Source organism: Palaemon carinicauda, chromosome 12 (genome assembly GCF_036898095.1).
Source record: "Palaemon carinicauda isolate YSFRI2023 chromosome 12, ASM3689809v2, whole genome shotgun sequence".
NCBI classification, from domain to species: domain Eukaryota; kingdom Metazoa; phylum Arthropoda; class Malacostraca; order Decapoda; family Palaemonidae; genus Palaemon; species Palaemon carinicauda.
In genome coordinates, this window is record NC_090736.1 from 93,302,819 (window position 1) to 93,319,447 (window position 16,629).

The 16,629-nt window shown below is 42.7% G+C and overlaps 1 protein-coding gene and 1 pseudogene across 4 annotated transcripts in view; both read left to right on the top strand.

The window, feature by feature from the left end:
• The window catches only part of Smug (Single-strand-selective monofunctional uracil-DNA glycosylase), a 463,559-nt gene that overhangs the window by 259,946 nt on the left and 186,984 nt on the right, over positions 1 to 16,629 (top strand). The gene's annotated exons all lie outside the window — the stretch shown is intronic.
• On the top strand, positions 7,200 to 11,417 carry LOC137650436 (uncharacterized; annotated as a pseudogene).

Genomic DNA, 16,629 nt, shown 5'->3' on the forward strand with positions numbered 1-16,629 from the left:
CCATCTTCACCCATTCCAATGTTAAGTACCATAGTTTGTTTTGACAGCTTTTTGTAGTACCGGGCTTTTGTTTTATATCCAGTATAGTCTGTTTTATCATTCCCGGCTGGCCCTTCCACGGCGGCCATTGTTTGTTCCCTTGTCTTGGGGAATTCATCTTAGTCTGCCCGTTTAGTACTCTGTCACTTAGGTTCTTGGTTAAGTCCCTGGCCTTATGCCTTTTGAACCGTTATTATTTTTACCCTTATTATGCTCATGGTACTTTTTGCTAGCAAGTCCAGCCTACGAACAAGATTAGCGTCCTAGCTTTGTTATTGTTTAGTCACTCGACTTTGCTATTTATTTAGGTTTTAGCAGATGCTATTCTTCGTTCGTAGTCTTATCTTGATGTACAGTTTTATTTTATATGTTTATAATAGTGTTGTGTGCTTATTAGTCCTGATTTTGTGTCCAAGAGAGTGAGAGCTTGGGGTTCCCGTTTTCTGTTCGCAGTCACGAGTTACCCCTTTCTCTCGTTTTCTTTCTTAGCTCCGGTGGGTGAGCGGATTTCCCGTTTTCCATTTTGTTCGTTCAACGGGTTCTCCCTCCCTCACCTCTCCCCCTACGGGTGTATGATAACTTACGAGTTATTTAATTTTGGTTACTTTTCAATAGTTAGCGCTATTTTTAGGTCCGAGTTCCGTCCTCTCCCCGTTACGGCTTGGGAGTAGTTATGAACTTTTTTCCACTCCGCCTTGAGTTCTACTCCGCCATGAGGGATTCTCAATGACTTTAGTTCTATTGTTATATTTATATATTGTTTACTTACATGGGACGGGCTTCATATTGTTTAGATACGACCCTCCGGTGGCCCTTACTACGGTCTCAGGCCACGGCTATATCCACACAATAGCCATTGTTATTACAATAGAGTTATTATTCACAATATAATTATTCAGGACCTTTCATCTCCCTCCGGCTTCACCGGAGATCGTAAATACGCTTTACTATTATCTAAGCCTTAGCCTTTAGCTGCGGCTTGTGTTTTATAAATTTCACAATTGAATTATTAGCCACAATTGAATTATTCAGGACATCTCACCACCCTCCGGTGAACGGAGGTCGCCCATACACTTCACACTTATATTTGCCTTGCCTTTAGCTAAGGCTTGTGTTTTATATTTATTTTAAGGGCCTGTCACTGCTTCCCCGACCCTCAGAGGTCGGCAGATTGCTTTAGGTTATTTATTCTTCTGTCATTAACAGACATTAGGTAAATACAAACAATTGAATATAAAAGCACCAGCAATGGTATGGGGCTGTATCATCTTAAAAAGTGATATTCAGATATTAGTTAAATGCAATATTGGAGCTTAGGGGATTCAGTGAGTGCCGGAGCTCTATAATAATAGGGTTTTTTAACCCCTTATCAGAGTTTCAAGGAACACCAGACTCATGTCTCCTTTCTTTTACAGAAGGTCCGTTGTACTGCCGAAGAATGCCCTGCCTCGTTCAACGACCCCGTTGGGCATGACCTCTGTCGGTCCCATACGCACTGCTCCATCCCCTTTATCCGGGAACCGGGACAGGCCCAATATATGGTCTGGTTCCCGGATTTGTGCTCGCTCTGTTACGAGCTATCGTCAATTCTACTGAACGATGATCTTGCCTTTTCACGTGTTGTTTTCTGTGTTCCGTAATCATGGGTCCTAAAAAGCTTAGTTTCGGTTTAGGAAGTAGTAGCAGTGGTGAGAAAAAGAGGAAGTCTATGCTTTCATTAGAATTAAAGCAGGAAATCATAGAAAAGCATGAGCGAGGTGTACGTGTTAGCGATCTGGCTAAACAATATGGCCGGAATATGTCGACGATCTCGACGATCATAAAACAGAAGTCAGCCATTAAAGCAGTGAAACCTTCGAAGGGGATCACGATTGTTTCTAAACGTCATAGCCCTACCCTTGAAGAGATGGAATGACTTTTGTTAATATGGATCAAAGACAAGGAGATTGTTGGCGATACGATCACGGAAACGATCATTTGTGAGAAGGCCAGTGCTATCTGCAGTGACTTGAAGGCGGCGCGCTCTCGATGTGATGCGGGGGAGAGTTCAGCCGATCCTACGACGGAGGAATTCAAGGCGTCTCGAGGTTGGTTCGAGAAATTTAGGAAACGGACCGTGATTCATTCAGTTGTTCGTCATGGAGAAGCTTCGAGTTCAGACACTAAGGCTGCTAAAGACTTTGTTAAAAAGTTCGAAAGCATCGTGGCGGAGGAAGGTTACGTAGAGCAGCAGGTTTTCAACTGTGATGAAACCGGTCTGTTTTGGAAAAAGATGCCTAGTGGAACGTACATTACCGCTGAAGAGAAGAAAATGCATGGACATAGGCCAATGAAGGATCGGTTGACTCTTGCACTTTGTGCCAACGCCAGCGGGGACTGCAAAATTAAGCCTCTGTTAGTTTACCATTCCGAAAACCCTAGGGCATTTAAAGCACATAGAATTAATAAAGACCTGCTACATGTTCTATGACGTTATAATTCTAAGGCTTGGGTTACTAGGCATATCTTTGTGGAATGGGTAAACGTAGTTTTCGGCCCTGCTGTCAAGAAGTATCTTCAGGAGAGGAATTTGCCTTTGAAGTGCTTGCTTTGTTTGGACAATGCACCCGCTCACCCCCCGGACTCGAAGATGATATCATCGACGAATGCAAATTCATCAAGGTGTTGTATCTTCCACCGAATACCACCCCTATCCTCCAGCCCATGGACCAGCAAGTCATCTCTAATTTTAAGAAGCTGTATACCAAGCACTTATTTAAGCAGTGCTTTAATGTCACGCAAAGCACCAACTTAACTTTGCGTGAATTTTGGAGGAGCCACTTCAATATCGTGCACTGCTTAAAGATCATTGATCAGGCTTGGGAGGGAGTAACTCATCGGACCCTGAATTCCGCTTGGAAGAAGCTTTGGCCTGATGCTGTTGCTCCCAGAGATTTCGAAGGTTTTGGCCCCGAGAATGAACCTGTGCTTGCCGCCGAGGAAGACGTCGAAGAGATTGTATCCCTTGGCAAGTCCATGGGTCTGGAGGTGGATGAAGGTGACATCACCGAACTCGTCGATGAGCATCACGAAGAGCTCACCACCGAGGAACTCAAGGAGCTGCAAGCCATGCAGCATGATGAGTTCCAAGCGCAGTTGAGTGAGTCGGAGGAGATCGAGGAGGTAGGCAAAATCTTAGGTACGGCGGAAATGAAACAGATGTTGGCATATCATCAACACGTTGTTAATTTCATCGACAAGCATCACCCACAGAAACTTCAGGTTTGCCGTGTTTTTGCGCAGTTCGATGATGTTTGCTTAACGCATTTTAGAAAAATCCTTAAAAGCCGTACAAAGCAACTTTCACTCGATAGTTTCTTTAAAAAATCTCTACTAAAACGGTCTAGTGATCATGATGGAAAGAAAGAAAGTGAAGCAAAGAAAAGGAAGACCAAATAAAGTGAGAGTGATGAAAATTAAAAATAAGAAAAGAAAAATGTAAAAAAAAAAAAAATATAAAATTATAAAAATGAAAAAAAAATAATCTAAGTCGAGTTAAAGTTCACATAGTAGTGTAAGTTAGTGTAAGTTATCGTACACGTTATCGTACAAAGTCATCGTCTCTACCTCCTCGCTGATCTTCCGTCTCCTCCTGCGTAGAAGTCCCTACACCTGCGCTGGCCTGTTGCTAAGGTAAAGTGTTACATTACAACCCGTTTTTTATTTATTATTTCATTTCTGAGCTCCACCTGTGCCGCTCCGTGAAATGCTCCTTTTGCATCATTTCTAAGGTATATAACTGCTATGAATTACCAGAGAAAAAAGTTGCATAGGAATACCAGGGTTGAACCCAGCTCGCTCACCTATATAAGGTGTCGGTATAATACTGGGGCGTGATAAAACACAACCAGAGGTCTCGCGCCATTTAGATATCTCCTCTTCAATATCCCCGTCACAGCGAGGTGCCGTTCAACGCCCACCACTGAATGCTACTACCACCATCTCAACCCACGCCAACTACGTCACTCCTTTCATAGCATCATCACCGTCTGTTTGTTGTGCTTTTTTGGCTGTGGTTTTCTCCTGCTCTAGTGCAAGATGTCGGATTCCCAAGTTTCCTCATCCAAGTTAAGTACTAGATCTATGAGTTTTGAGCTTTTGGAGGTAGCATTGCCCTTATTTTTACTTTTATTAGAGTTTTCGTTTTTTCTCAGTTCCGATGGCCCCGCTCCGCGGTGGCCATGTTGGCTTGCTACCTCCTTTGCTCGTTCTTAACGCCTTGCAATTAGTCTTCTATACAAATTGTTACTCGTTTTGAACCTGTTACGCTGGAGCTTTTTACCGATTAACACTTTGCTATTCTGATATTATGTTACCTATCATAGCTTTAAACTTCAGGTTTTGGCTTGCTTGCTACCCTTCGAGGCGCGTACCTGGAAGGTTTTGTTACCGCGTTATGGTGTTTTTTATTTTAGTTTTTATTTCATATTCCACCTAGTTAAGGTTTGACGCCTTTAGTTCGAGTGGGACTCTCGCTTGGCAGTTTTTATTCTAGTTTTGTTATCCTACCGATCGGCATCTACCCGATTTAGAAGTTGTGTTGGCCCCCCCTGTCCAGCTCGGTACCTACCCGCGCTGGAGGGCTCGGCTTTGTTATTCATTCATTTCCCTGCCATTCCCCCTGCATCCCTCTCTTACTACCTTAATTTAGCTTGTGCATGCCTTATAACCTAGTTCTTCATGTTACATTATTTTACTTTATTTCTATTATCCGTATATGATCATTCCGTTTTGTTACCTCGTGGTTCGGTTTGGACAGGTTGGTACTCCTGTCCTTCCTCGGTCTCACGCGATCGCCTCGAGCCACCATTGGCTAGTTCTCGCTGGCTCCTCCCTCTCCCTCTATTGGTGTATGGCACCCCATACCCTTATCCCCCTCCAGGGATACCTCACGTCTCTCAGAGACTTAGGAGTCAGCTGTTTTGCTTTACGGGGTCGAGTCCTCTCGTTCCCCAGCCTCCCCCCCCCTACTCATCCCTCCCCCGGGATACCTACTGACTCCTTCCCTCAGTCTGAGCCGAGAACAGCTGTCGAGGTTATAGTCAAGTACGCTCACTTACATGCCTTGTCGTAGCCCTTTTTCCCCCGCCGCTCTGATTGGCCATCGGTCGGCTGGGGGGATTTCAGTTGTGTATTGGGTATTCTTCAGCGTGATTCCCTTCGTTACGTACCGTATCCCTCTTGGGTCTCTACTATTATGTAGACTATTTGTTAGTAGGGGAATCACGTTATTAGAGCTTTTATTTATTGGTTTTTATTATATATATTTATTGTCTCTGTTCGTTAAGGTCCTTGTGGCTGGCGGGGAGTCATTAGCTCCTCCCTCCCTCCCTTTTCGACTCTCCTACCCTGGTAGGCTGGTTGTGACCCCCAGGTCCACCTCAGTTGTCTCCCCGGAGCCAACAGAATAAGCATGTCACTATTATTTTAATTTTATTGTATACTTCCCCGGTACCGACGGGATAGTATATCTCCCCTTTGTGATAATACTCTTATTGAATGATCATAACTAATTACGGATTTGTTTTAACACTTTCATTAATTACTACTTATGCTAAGGTTTTTCCACCCCGATTACTATACCGGTTCGGATTGTTATTCTTAGTATTTATCCCGGTTCTATACCGGTTTAATTTTAGTACCCGGAGCACCCGGGTTCCCCTTGGGATACTAACCTACTATGGGATACTTATGTATCTTTATTATTACAGGTGGTCCGCTGTCAGATGACAGCCTGTGCGGCTCCTACCCTGGTAGGCTGGTTGTGACCCCCGGGTCCACCTCAGTTGTCTCCCCGGAGCCAACAGAATAAGCATGTCACTATTATTTTAATTTTATTGTATACTTCCCCGGTACCGACGGGATAGTATATCTCCCCTTTGTGATAATACTCTTATTGAATGATCATAACTAATTACGGATTTGTTTTAACACTTTCATTAATTACTACTTATGCTAAGTTTTTTCCACCCCGATTACTATACCGGTTCGGATTGTTATTCTTAGTATTTATCCCGGTTCTATACCGGTTAAATTTTAGTACCCGGAGCACCCGGGTTCCCCTTGGGATACTAACCTACTAAGGGATACTTATGTATCTTTATTATTACAGGTGGTCCGCTGTCAGATGACAGCCTGTGCGGCCGTGCTTCAACAAGCGTGCGGCCACGATGTTTGCAGATCGCATGCTCACTGCGCTGTCCAGGTGGATGATCTGATCGTCTGGCATCCAGACAACTGCGTGGTCTGCTACGGGCTTGTCTCCACGCTTACCGCGGATTCGGTAGGTGTCCCTGTCGTTACTATCTAGATTTACTTCGGATTTAATCTCTGGATTTTCCTTGTTATTTGATTGTAATCTCTGATCGAATTAAAACATTTAATCTCGGTCTACATGTTTGTTACACTTCCTTCGACGAAGTCACTTTGTTATTAGTAACGGTTTATTCTCTTTCAGAGCTCTCAGCCTTCTAAGACTTCTGCCTTGGCGACCCTTAAGGTCTGGGTCGGCGGGTTTGCCCGCAACATCAAGGCGAAGAAACCCTACGTCTTGTCCGAACAAATGTGTGCCCTGATATACCCTAACGCCAAGAACTCAGCTGCGGTCCCCAAGGACGTGGCGGACCCCATCATTACGAAGATCAGCGAGGCTCTGCTCTTGTCTGAGGACCACGAAGTGATGGGAGAAGCGATTGTGGAGGACGTCGCGGCTATCAACCTCGACATTGAACCTATGGCTCTCGATGAGCCAGAGCTAGGTAGGGAGGTAGGTGAGGCAGGGTCCCGGGCTAAGATTCCTCTCCTTAGCCCGACTTTTTCTACCTCTTCTGCTAATTCTTCTTTTCAGGGGTTCTCAGGGAAGCACGAGGCTGATATCAGGCCACGTCCTGTTGTCCCTAAGGTTAAGTCTCTCCGTAGACCCTTATTGAAGACCCGCAAGTCTTCCAAATCCCCTAAACCTGTTAAAACTTCGTCTGCCAGAGTCCCCAAAGACTCAGCTGTAGCTTCTTCTTCCTCTCATGGGTCGAGAGCGAAGACAGGCTCATAAAACTAAGACCCCGGAGGCTTCCTTCGATCCGTACGCCTTCTCGAGCAAGTTACTGGAACAAATTGGTTCCCTGATGACGTCCCTCACTGAGAGGGTACAAAACCAGGAGAGTCTCGTTGAGAGCCTCATGCGTTCGGGACTGCCGCAACAACAACAATATGTTATCCCGGATGCCTCTAAGCTCCCGGAGTTCGTCAAGAGCAACCCGTGGAGAATGGCCTTGCACTCCCCTTTCAAGGATGGTATGTTAACCATCGAGGGATGTGGCACCCGGCCTATTGAAGATTTTGAATTCTACCCGCCGGGTCTCCAATTCCCCTTCCCCGGTTTTGCTCGTCTAACCGAGGAGGCTCTTGTACGATTGGATAAAGTTCCTACGGAAACCGTGATCTACCCGAAGGAACAGGCTCAGTCCACCTGGGTCCGGACCCTAAACGAATGGGAGTGTGTTAACACTATGCTAACACCCCATAAAAGCTCCTACACGATGTTTGTGGTAGATGAGCAAACCCCCACTCCGTGTGTCACAAAGATGATGGACCTTGTTCATCAAGCTATTAACAAGGACAAGCCGTTACCACAACTGCGGGAAACGGACCTGACTTTCCTCCTGTTCCCAGGAGATCACGAGTGCTGGACTAACGCCCCAGCCACGTTCACAGCGGGTAAGCTAAGCGCTGACTGTGCTTCCACACAGTTCAGTGAACGACTTCCCAGGCTTCCTGAGTCCTTGATATGTCTCGAGTTTGAAGCTCGGGACCGGTTGAGTAGATCCATCAACTCAGCTACAATGGCTGAAATGACCTCTCTAATGTACGAAGAGGAACCCCTTTTTAAGGTCCTGACTAAGTTATTGCTTCAGACCTTGCTGTCTGATGCCTACGACTTCCTTGCGGCCAGACGTCGTTGCCGTAAACACGTCCTGTCTGAGGCCACTATCAGACATGAGCCTAACAAGCTCATTAAAGCCCCAATCTGGGGCCCTGACTTATTCCCGAGGATCTCATCAATAACGTCCTCAGCGAGGCTGCCAGAGTCAATCAGAGCCTCAAGGTTTGGTGGGGCCTAGTCACCAAACGCAAGTTCGAACCTGCCAGCAACCAATCTCGAGGTAGGAAGAGGCTGAGACCTTTCCAATCCTTCCAAAACCGGCAGTTGCAACAACTAGTTCAGACTATCCCGGTAACGTCCACTTCAAAAGGACAACCTCAACAGCAATATGTGTTGGTTCCTCAGGCCCAGGTAGCAACTACCTCTTATGCTACTTCCCCTGCCTTTAACCCCAACTATGAAACCCAGGGTGCGTTCCAGGGTTACCCAGGGTGCGTTCCAGGGTTACCCAGGGTGCGTTCCAGGGTTACCAACGCGCCAGAGGCTCTGGTGCGAGAAGGACTTTTCGCAACAGAGGTAGCGGAAGGACCCTTTCTCGAGGCCGAGGATTCCGCAGAAGCCGAGGAGGTAAATCCGCAGGGAATTATTGAGAACTCTCGGTTAGGAGGAAGACTCTACACCTTTCGAAACCGTTGGACGTTCAGCAATTGGGCTTTCAGCATAATTTCCAAAGGTCTGGGGTGGAGTTGGATAGAAGGGCCCCTTCCACCAACCAGTTTCCATCAACTTCCAACGGAGGAGCTAGTCTTATATGCAAACGATCTATTACAAAAGAATGCAATCAAAGAAGTAAAATACTTGAAATTTCAAGGTCGCTTGTTCAGCGTGCCAAAGGAAGACTCAGACAAGCGAAGAGTAATCTTGGACCTGTCTCATCTGAATTCTTACATTCGATGCGACAAGTTCCACATGCTAACCGTCTCTCAGGTGCGGACCTTATTTCCCCGTGTGGCCATCACCACCTCTATAGATCTTACCGATGCTTACTATCACGTTCCGATAGCCAGGCATTTTCGTCCGTTTCTAGGCTTCAAACTAGACAACCAAGCTTATGCATTCAAAGTAATGCCATTCTAACTCAACCTAGCACCCAGGATATTCACCAAACTAGCGGAGACGGTAATCCAAGAGTTACGAACCCAAGGAATTCAAATAGTAGCTTACCTAGACGACTGACTCATTTGGTCAAACAGTGTCGAGAACTGCCTCTCGGCAACAAACAAAGTGATAAAATTCCTACAACAGTTGGGGTTCCAGATCAACTTCGAGAAATCTCGCCTAGTCCCAAAGACCAAGTTTCAATGGCTGGGATTACAATGGGATCTGCGTTCCCACACGCTACGTCTCCCAACAGCCAAGAGGACAGAAATAGCAAAGAACACAAGACGTTTTCTCAAGGACAAATTGACGTCCAGGAGAAATCAAGAGAGAATCTTGGGTGCCCTCCAGTTTGCCTCGGTAACAGATATAGTACTGAAGGCCAGACTGAAAGATATAAACAGAGTATGGCGCTCCAGGGCAAACGAGAAATATCGAGACAAAAGAGCTCGACTTCCGCCAATTCTGAGGAAAAGACTTCAGCCATGGACAAAGGTAAAAAATCTGGCAAAATCCGTTCCTTTACAATATCCACCTCCAAAACTGGTCATTCACACAGACGCCTCCTTAACAGGCTGGGGGGGGGGGGATACTCCCAGTACAGGAAAGTCCAAGGACTATGGTCGACAGTATTCCACCAACTCCATATCAATGTCTTAGAGGCCATGGCGGTATTCCTAACCCTAAAACGACTGGCTCCAGCCAGGAACCAACATATCAGATTGGTTCTAGACAGTGAAGTCATAGTCCACTGCATAAACAGAGGGGGTTCCAAGTCAAGTCACATCAACCATGTGATGTTAGCAATATTTTCCATGGCAGCATCGAACCAGTGGCATCTGTCAGCAGTCCATCTAGCGGGAGTACGAAATGTAGTGGCGGACTCACTTTCGAGGACGACTCCGCTGGAGTCGGAGTGGTCACTGGACCGGAAATCATTCAAATGGATCCTGTCTCAGGTCCCGGGTCTCCAGATAGACCTATTTGCAACAGTCCAACCACAAACTAGAGTGCTACGTAGCCCCCAACCTGGACCCTCGGGCTTACGCCACAGACGCAATGTCATTGGACTGGAACACTTGGGAGGGAATTTATTTATTCCCACCAATAAATCTGTTGATGAAAGTGTTAGACAAACTCAGAACTTTCAAGAGCCGGGTTGCTCTAGTAGCCCCCAACTGGCCCAAGAGCAACTGGTTTCCCCTGCTGGTGGAACTGGGTCTCCACCCTCGACAGATACCCAATCCAATACTAACACAAGTAGTACAAACTCGCAATGTGTTAGCTTCCTCTAAAATTCAGAGTGCCCTAACTTTATGGACTTCATGAAATTTACAGCACAGAGAGGTGCAGATATCGATCCTCAAAATACCCCATTTTTAGAATCGGATAAAAGGGAGTCCACCCTTCGACAGTATGATTCGGCTGTTAAGAAACTTGCCAATTTTTAAGGGACTCAAAGGTTGAGATGATGACTATGAATCTGACCGTAACCTTCTTTAGAATTCTATTTGAATCAGGCCTAGTGGCCAGTACTATTACTACAATTAAATCAGCCTTGAAACAGATTTTCCAAATTGTTTTTAATATTGACCTTACAGATTCATACTTCTCATCAATCCCGAGAGCCTGCGTCAGATTGAAACCATCAACTCGCCCTAGCTCAGTTTCCTGGTTTCTGAATGATGTACTTAAGTTGGCTTCTGATACTCTTAACGAGTCTTGTAATTACATTCCATTATTAAGGAAAACCTTGTTCCTAATGAGCCTAGCTTCTGGTGCCAGAATATCAGAACTTTCAGCCTTGACTAGAGATCCAGGTCATATTGAATTTCTCTCGTCAGGGGAAGTCCTACTTTCCCCTGACAAAAGGTTCTTAGCAAAAAATGAGGACCCCCAGAACAGATGGTCCCCCTGGAAGATTGTTCCACTTCCTCAGGATCCATCTTTATGTCCAGTAAACACTCTGAAAGCCTATTTAAATATAACTTCCATTAAGTCCTCAGGGCCCTTATTCATTAGAGAAAATGGAGGAACCATCACCCTGAAAGGAATCAGACAGCAGATTCTGTATTTCATTAAACAGGCTAACCCTGAATCATTCCCTCACGTTCATGATATACGAGCCGTAGCTACATCTATTAATTACTTTCACCACATGAACTTTGATGAACTTACCAAATATACAGGCTGTAAGTCTCCAACAGTTTTTAAACGCCACTACTTAAAACCTTTGGAAGCCCTAATATTTGCTACAGTGGCAGCAGGGAATGTGGTTCCTCCTGAAAGTAATGATTCCTAATCAGGTCTTGCTCTATCCTACTTCCTTCTACCTGCCTTACTTATTGTCCCTACTTTAGTTTTGGTTTTGTTTTACACCTGGGATGCACCCTCAAGGTGCACTCTTATTTTATCATGTCTGTAAATAGCCTTACTCTCCCACGAGTTGAATTTTGTTTGTATTTACCTTCAGGATCGTAAATTACCATTTGATCTCACAGCTTTTTATTGTACATTGCATTTTCCTTGTCCTTCCATAGTTTGGAAGTTTTTTGCTGTATTTGTTACTTATCCCTCTATCCTTCCTTATAAGGAATGGTGGAATGGTTCATTCACTGGGACCGCTATTGAGAAAATAGCGTTGGAGAGAGGGTAATTTTACAATTTTTAGTGATGCAAGGAGTGTCCTTAAAGCTATAGAAGTTTTTAATTCTAATAACCCTCTAGTTTTAAAGATTTTAGAATGGCTTTTTATTATTGGACGGAGAGGTATAACAGTTCAATTTTGTTGGGTTCCAGCACATGTAGGTGTGTCTGGGAATGAGAAGGCAGATTCACTGGCTAAGAAGGCTGCATCCGAGTTGCTGCCAAAAAGGTATCCCATTCCCTGTAATGATTTCTTACCTGACATCAAGAAATTGGTTTGCAATAAATGGCAACAGCAATGGGATAGCCAAGATGGGAATAAAATGTGAGAGGTAACAAATGTCATATCTCCTTGGAGGTATAATATGATGCCCCAAAAATGGGAGACGTCTCTTTGTCGTCTCTGTATTGGTCACACTCGGTTGACACATGAGTTTCTGCTGAAGGGCCAACACCAACCGTATTGTGACGGCTGTTTAGTACCTCTAACAGTGAGGCATTTGTTGACCGAATGCCCCAATTATAACAACTTAAGGAATAGATATTTTTTTGAGGCTCGAGGTGAGGGTGGCAGGTTCATCCTTGCCAAGATTCTTGGAAATGATGTGTCCTACTATGCAAGTGGCATTTTTAGATTTATTTCAGAAGCAGGTCTTCTGAAAACTATTTAACTTTTATGACATTCAACTTTTATGATTTTAATTGAATACTCTTTTATTTTTTATTTTTTAAATTTTTCATTTTTGTATACATAAATTAAATGTTACCAGCGTCAATGACCTTAGATGTCAGGATGCCTGAAAACTTTAAATCAATCAATCATTCACTGGGTTTCAGTATTCCTATTTACTTTTGTATTAAACCATGTTTTTTTATATTTTGTCTTTAATTTACTTTCCCCTCAGGTGTTAGTTCCAAGTTTTGGGACCATTTCTCTTGTACTATTTCACAGAGCGGCACAGGTGGAGCCCAGAAAAGGGATTTTGACAAAGGAAAAATCTATTTCTGGGCGAGAGACCTGTGCCGCCCAGTGAACCCTCCCTCTACTTCCCTCCCAGAATGGGCCCAAACTTGGGTGCTATGAGGAGTGACGTAGTTGGCGTGGGTTGAGATGGTGGTAGTAGCATTCAGTGGTGGGTGTTGAACGGCACCTCACTGTGACGGGGATATTGAAGAGGAGATATCTAAATGGCGCGAGACTTCTGGTTGTGTTTTATCACACCCCAGTATTACAGTGATCCCACGCTACTTCACGGTTCGACCATCGCGGATTCACCACTTCGTGGATTTTTTTCATAACGCATGTATATAAATATATCGCGGATTTTCCGGAAATTTCGAAAATACCGTGATGTGACCGATGGTGCGAGATTGGAGAAAGTAAGGAAAATTGAATCATGATTGATTTTCAATATAAATGAAACTCTGAGGAGCAACAAAGATATCATTTGTTAGAGAGATAGAGAGAGGTAAGGAATGGGAGGTAGTGAAAAGTAGCCCAGAGAGAGAGAGAGAGAGAGAGAGAGAGAGAGAGAGAGAGAGAGTGTGTGTGTGTGTGTGTGTTGTTTTAAATGTAATAAACAAAAAAATTTGATAGGTTATAACACATTGGTGCTTATGTAATATCAACTGTATAGACGGTTTGAATAAGTCTAGAATAAAATGATGTTTCCCAAAAAATAGTGGTTTGCTGATGAAATCGGATGCCGTATTTTTAGCTACGATTGAAATGGATGTAGACTCGGCATAATTTTTTCGTTTTGTATTTAATTGACACTAAGAAAACTAATTTTAGTTTCTTCATCTATATGTAAGTATTGTATAACACGAGAGAGAGAGAGAGAGAGAGAGAGAGAGAGAGAGAGAGAGAGAGAGAGCGAGTGTGCGTGTGTGTGTTGTTTTAAATATAATAAGAGAGAGAGAGAGTGTGTGTGTGTTGTTTTAAATGTAATAAACAAAAAAATTTGATAGGTTATAACACATTGGTGCTTATGTAATATCAACTGTATAGACAGTTTGAATAAGTTAAGAAATGGTATAAACGATACTTTGTTAGTGTATTCGTACGCTCTCAAGAGCGGCAGCTAGACGTCAGCTGATCTGATCACACCCAAAAGTAAAATAAAAAGAAGTCAACAATACTCGATCTTTAAAACACACCCGAAATTTAAAAACAAAAGTACACGCTTTCTTAATGTGCATTTAACTATTTAAAGAGTAGCAATGTTCTAGAATAAAATGATGTTTCCCAAAAAATAGTGGTTTGCTGATGAAAGGATGCCGTATTTTTAGCAACGATTGAAATGGATGTAAACTCGGCATAATTTTTTCGTTTCGTATTTAATTGACACTAAGAAAACTAATTTTAGTTTCTTCATCTATATGTAAGTATTGTATAACACAAGAGAGAGAGAGAGAGAGAGAGAGAGAGAGAGAGAGAGAGAGAGAGAGAGAGAGAGAGAGAGAGAGAGAGAATGAATCGGCTGTTGTAATCGAATGCCATGTTTTTGTTTAGTGAGAATTTCATCGCCACGACTAACAACAACATACTGTACTGAACTTTACAGTATTATACAGACTACTGTAATATGATAAAGTAAAATATTTGTAATAACCTATTTTATATGAAATGGGGCTATTTTTTTGTTTAAAATTTACATTTACGTACGTAAAACATCTCTCTCTCTCTCTCTCTCTCTCTCTCTCTCTCTCTCTCTCTCTCTCTCTCTCGTAAATTGTTTTCCTGCTTTGCTACGTATGTATGATTTTATATAGATACGGTAAATAATATTTGTAATAACATATTTTCTAAAAGCTTTTACTGTAATATCATTATTTATCACTTTCATCATGCGCGTTAAATGCCTTCGTTTGTTTATTACGATCGAAGATGAAGCGTACTTTATGACGTCGCCATAAAGAAAAACATTTCATTTGGAAGTCCTAAGAAAAATTAAGTAAAACATTGGTAATAACAAAATCAACATACTGTATAATCAATATAATCGATGCAAAAACTAACCTATACACAGATGTGTACACTAAATGCGTTTGTTTCTTCATTATGATCAGAGATAAACGTAAACAAAACATTGGTTGCCATTTTTTATCGTGCTTTTTGGCGTGTTTAGGAAACGCATGATATAAAATCGCCTTTAATATTTGTGCCTGTCTTAGTTTAGGGTACTGTAGTACATGCATTAAGTGTTCTGTACATTAAAGGGTAGTTTGTTAACAGTACTACGTACAAGGGAAGGTTCTAAAAGTCTGAATATACATGTTAAATAAATACGTAAATATGGTGTCACTACTTCGCGGATTTTCACTTATCGCGGTCTGGTCTGGAACCTATCTACCGCGATAAACGAGGGCTCACTGTATACCGACACCTTATATAGGTGAGCGAGCTGGATTCAACCCTGGCATTCCTATGCAACTTTTTTCTCTGGTAATTCATAGCAGTTATATACCTTAGAAATGATGCAAAAGGAGCATTTCATTGGGCGGCACAGGTCTCTCGCCCAAAAATAGATATTTCCTTCGTCAAAATTCCTTTATTATTATTCTTTTTTTTGGTTTGTAATATGTATTTATTATACAGGCATTGTATTAATGTATTGTGTAATTATGTGTAGCCATTTATTAAGGATTTATTATGGGTTTTTAGGCTGAGGAACGAATTAAATCAATTACCATGTATTCTTATGGGAATATTTGCTCCAACATACGATCGTTTCAACATACGAAGTAGTTTCTGGAACGAATTAAGATCGTATGTAGAGGTATCACTGTATTGTTCTACTGTCTGGTATTCAGCTGCTGATTCTCATCTTAATTTGTTGGACAGAAGCTTATGGTCTATTAAATTTCTTATTTCTGATCTAGATATTATTCTTTGGCACCGTCGTTCAATTAGTTCATTATGCGTGTTGCATAAGATAATTTCATAACTCTGACCATCCTTTACATTCAGATCTCCCTGGACAATTCTACCCTGTTCGTAATACTAGGCAGGCAGTTAATTCTAATAGCCAGGCCTTCTCCATCATGAGGCTCAATACTACACAGTATTCTAGAAGTTTTATTCCAGCTATTACCAAGTTGTGGAATGATCTTCCTAATCGTGTAGTTGAATCAGTAGAACTTCAAAAGTTCAAAGTTGGATCAAATGTTTTTATGTTGACCAGGCTGACATGAGTCTTTTTATAGTTTATATATGACATATCTGCTTTTTACTTTGTTAATAGTTTTTTTGGGCTCAGGCCATGTCGTCCTGATTGAAGGTTCCTTTCAGTAGCTTCCTAGGTTATATTTGACTACAGTGATATTCCCAGAGAATTTATCTAAAGGTCTCCAGAATTCTAACTCTTGGTGCGAATATCCTTAAAGTTTCCTTTTAGGATATCGCATAATATCAGGGGACGTATTCTTGACACGCCACATAGCAATCTGCACCCTGCATAGCGTTCACGCTTCGAGAGGAAAAGGGGCAAAATTAAAGATGAGCCGTTACAAAATTCTCCTCCTCTGTTACAGTTTGAGTACTCAGATGGGGCCACAATTGTTGGCCATCTTTATTCCTTTCTCTGTAGCGCATCAGCTCGGTGATTTTTCCCAGTGCTCTTTCGCTATTTTGGATTATAATGCATTCTCCAGCATCCTCTGCTTCTGGAAAGTAAAGTAAAGATTTAACTCGAAATTAACTATGTTTTTGTCAAAGCTATTGCCTGGACCGGAGGCGCCTTCGGCGCTGTCGTTCGTAACGCATGTGTTATTTAGTTAGCCAGAACGACTTTCTCGGTATAATAGCTTAAATATGTATATTTAGCTATATAGTCTTCATTGCTAGGAATTAATTATATTATGCC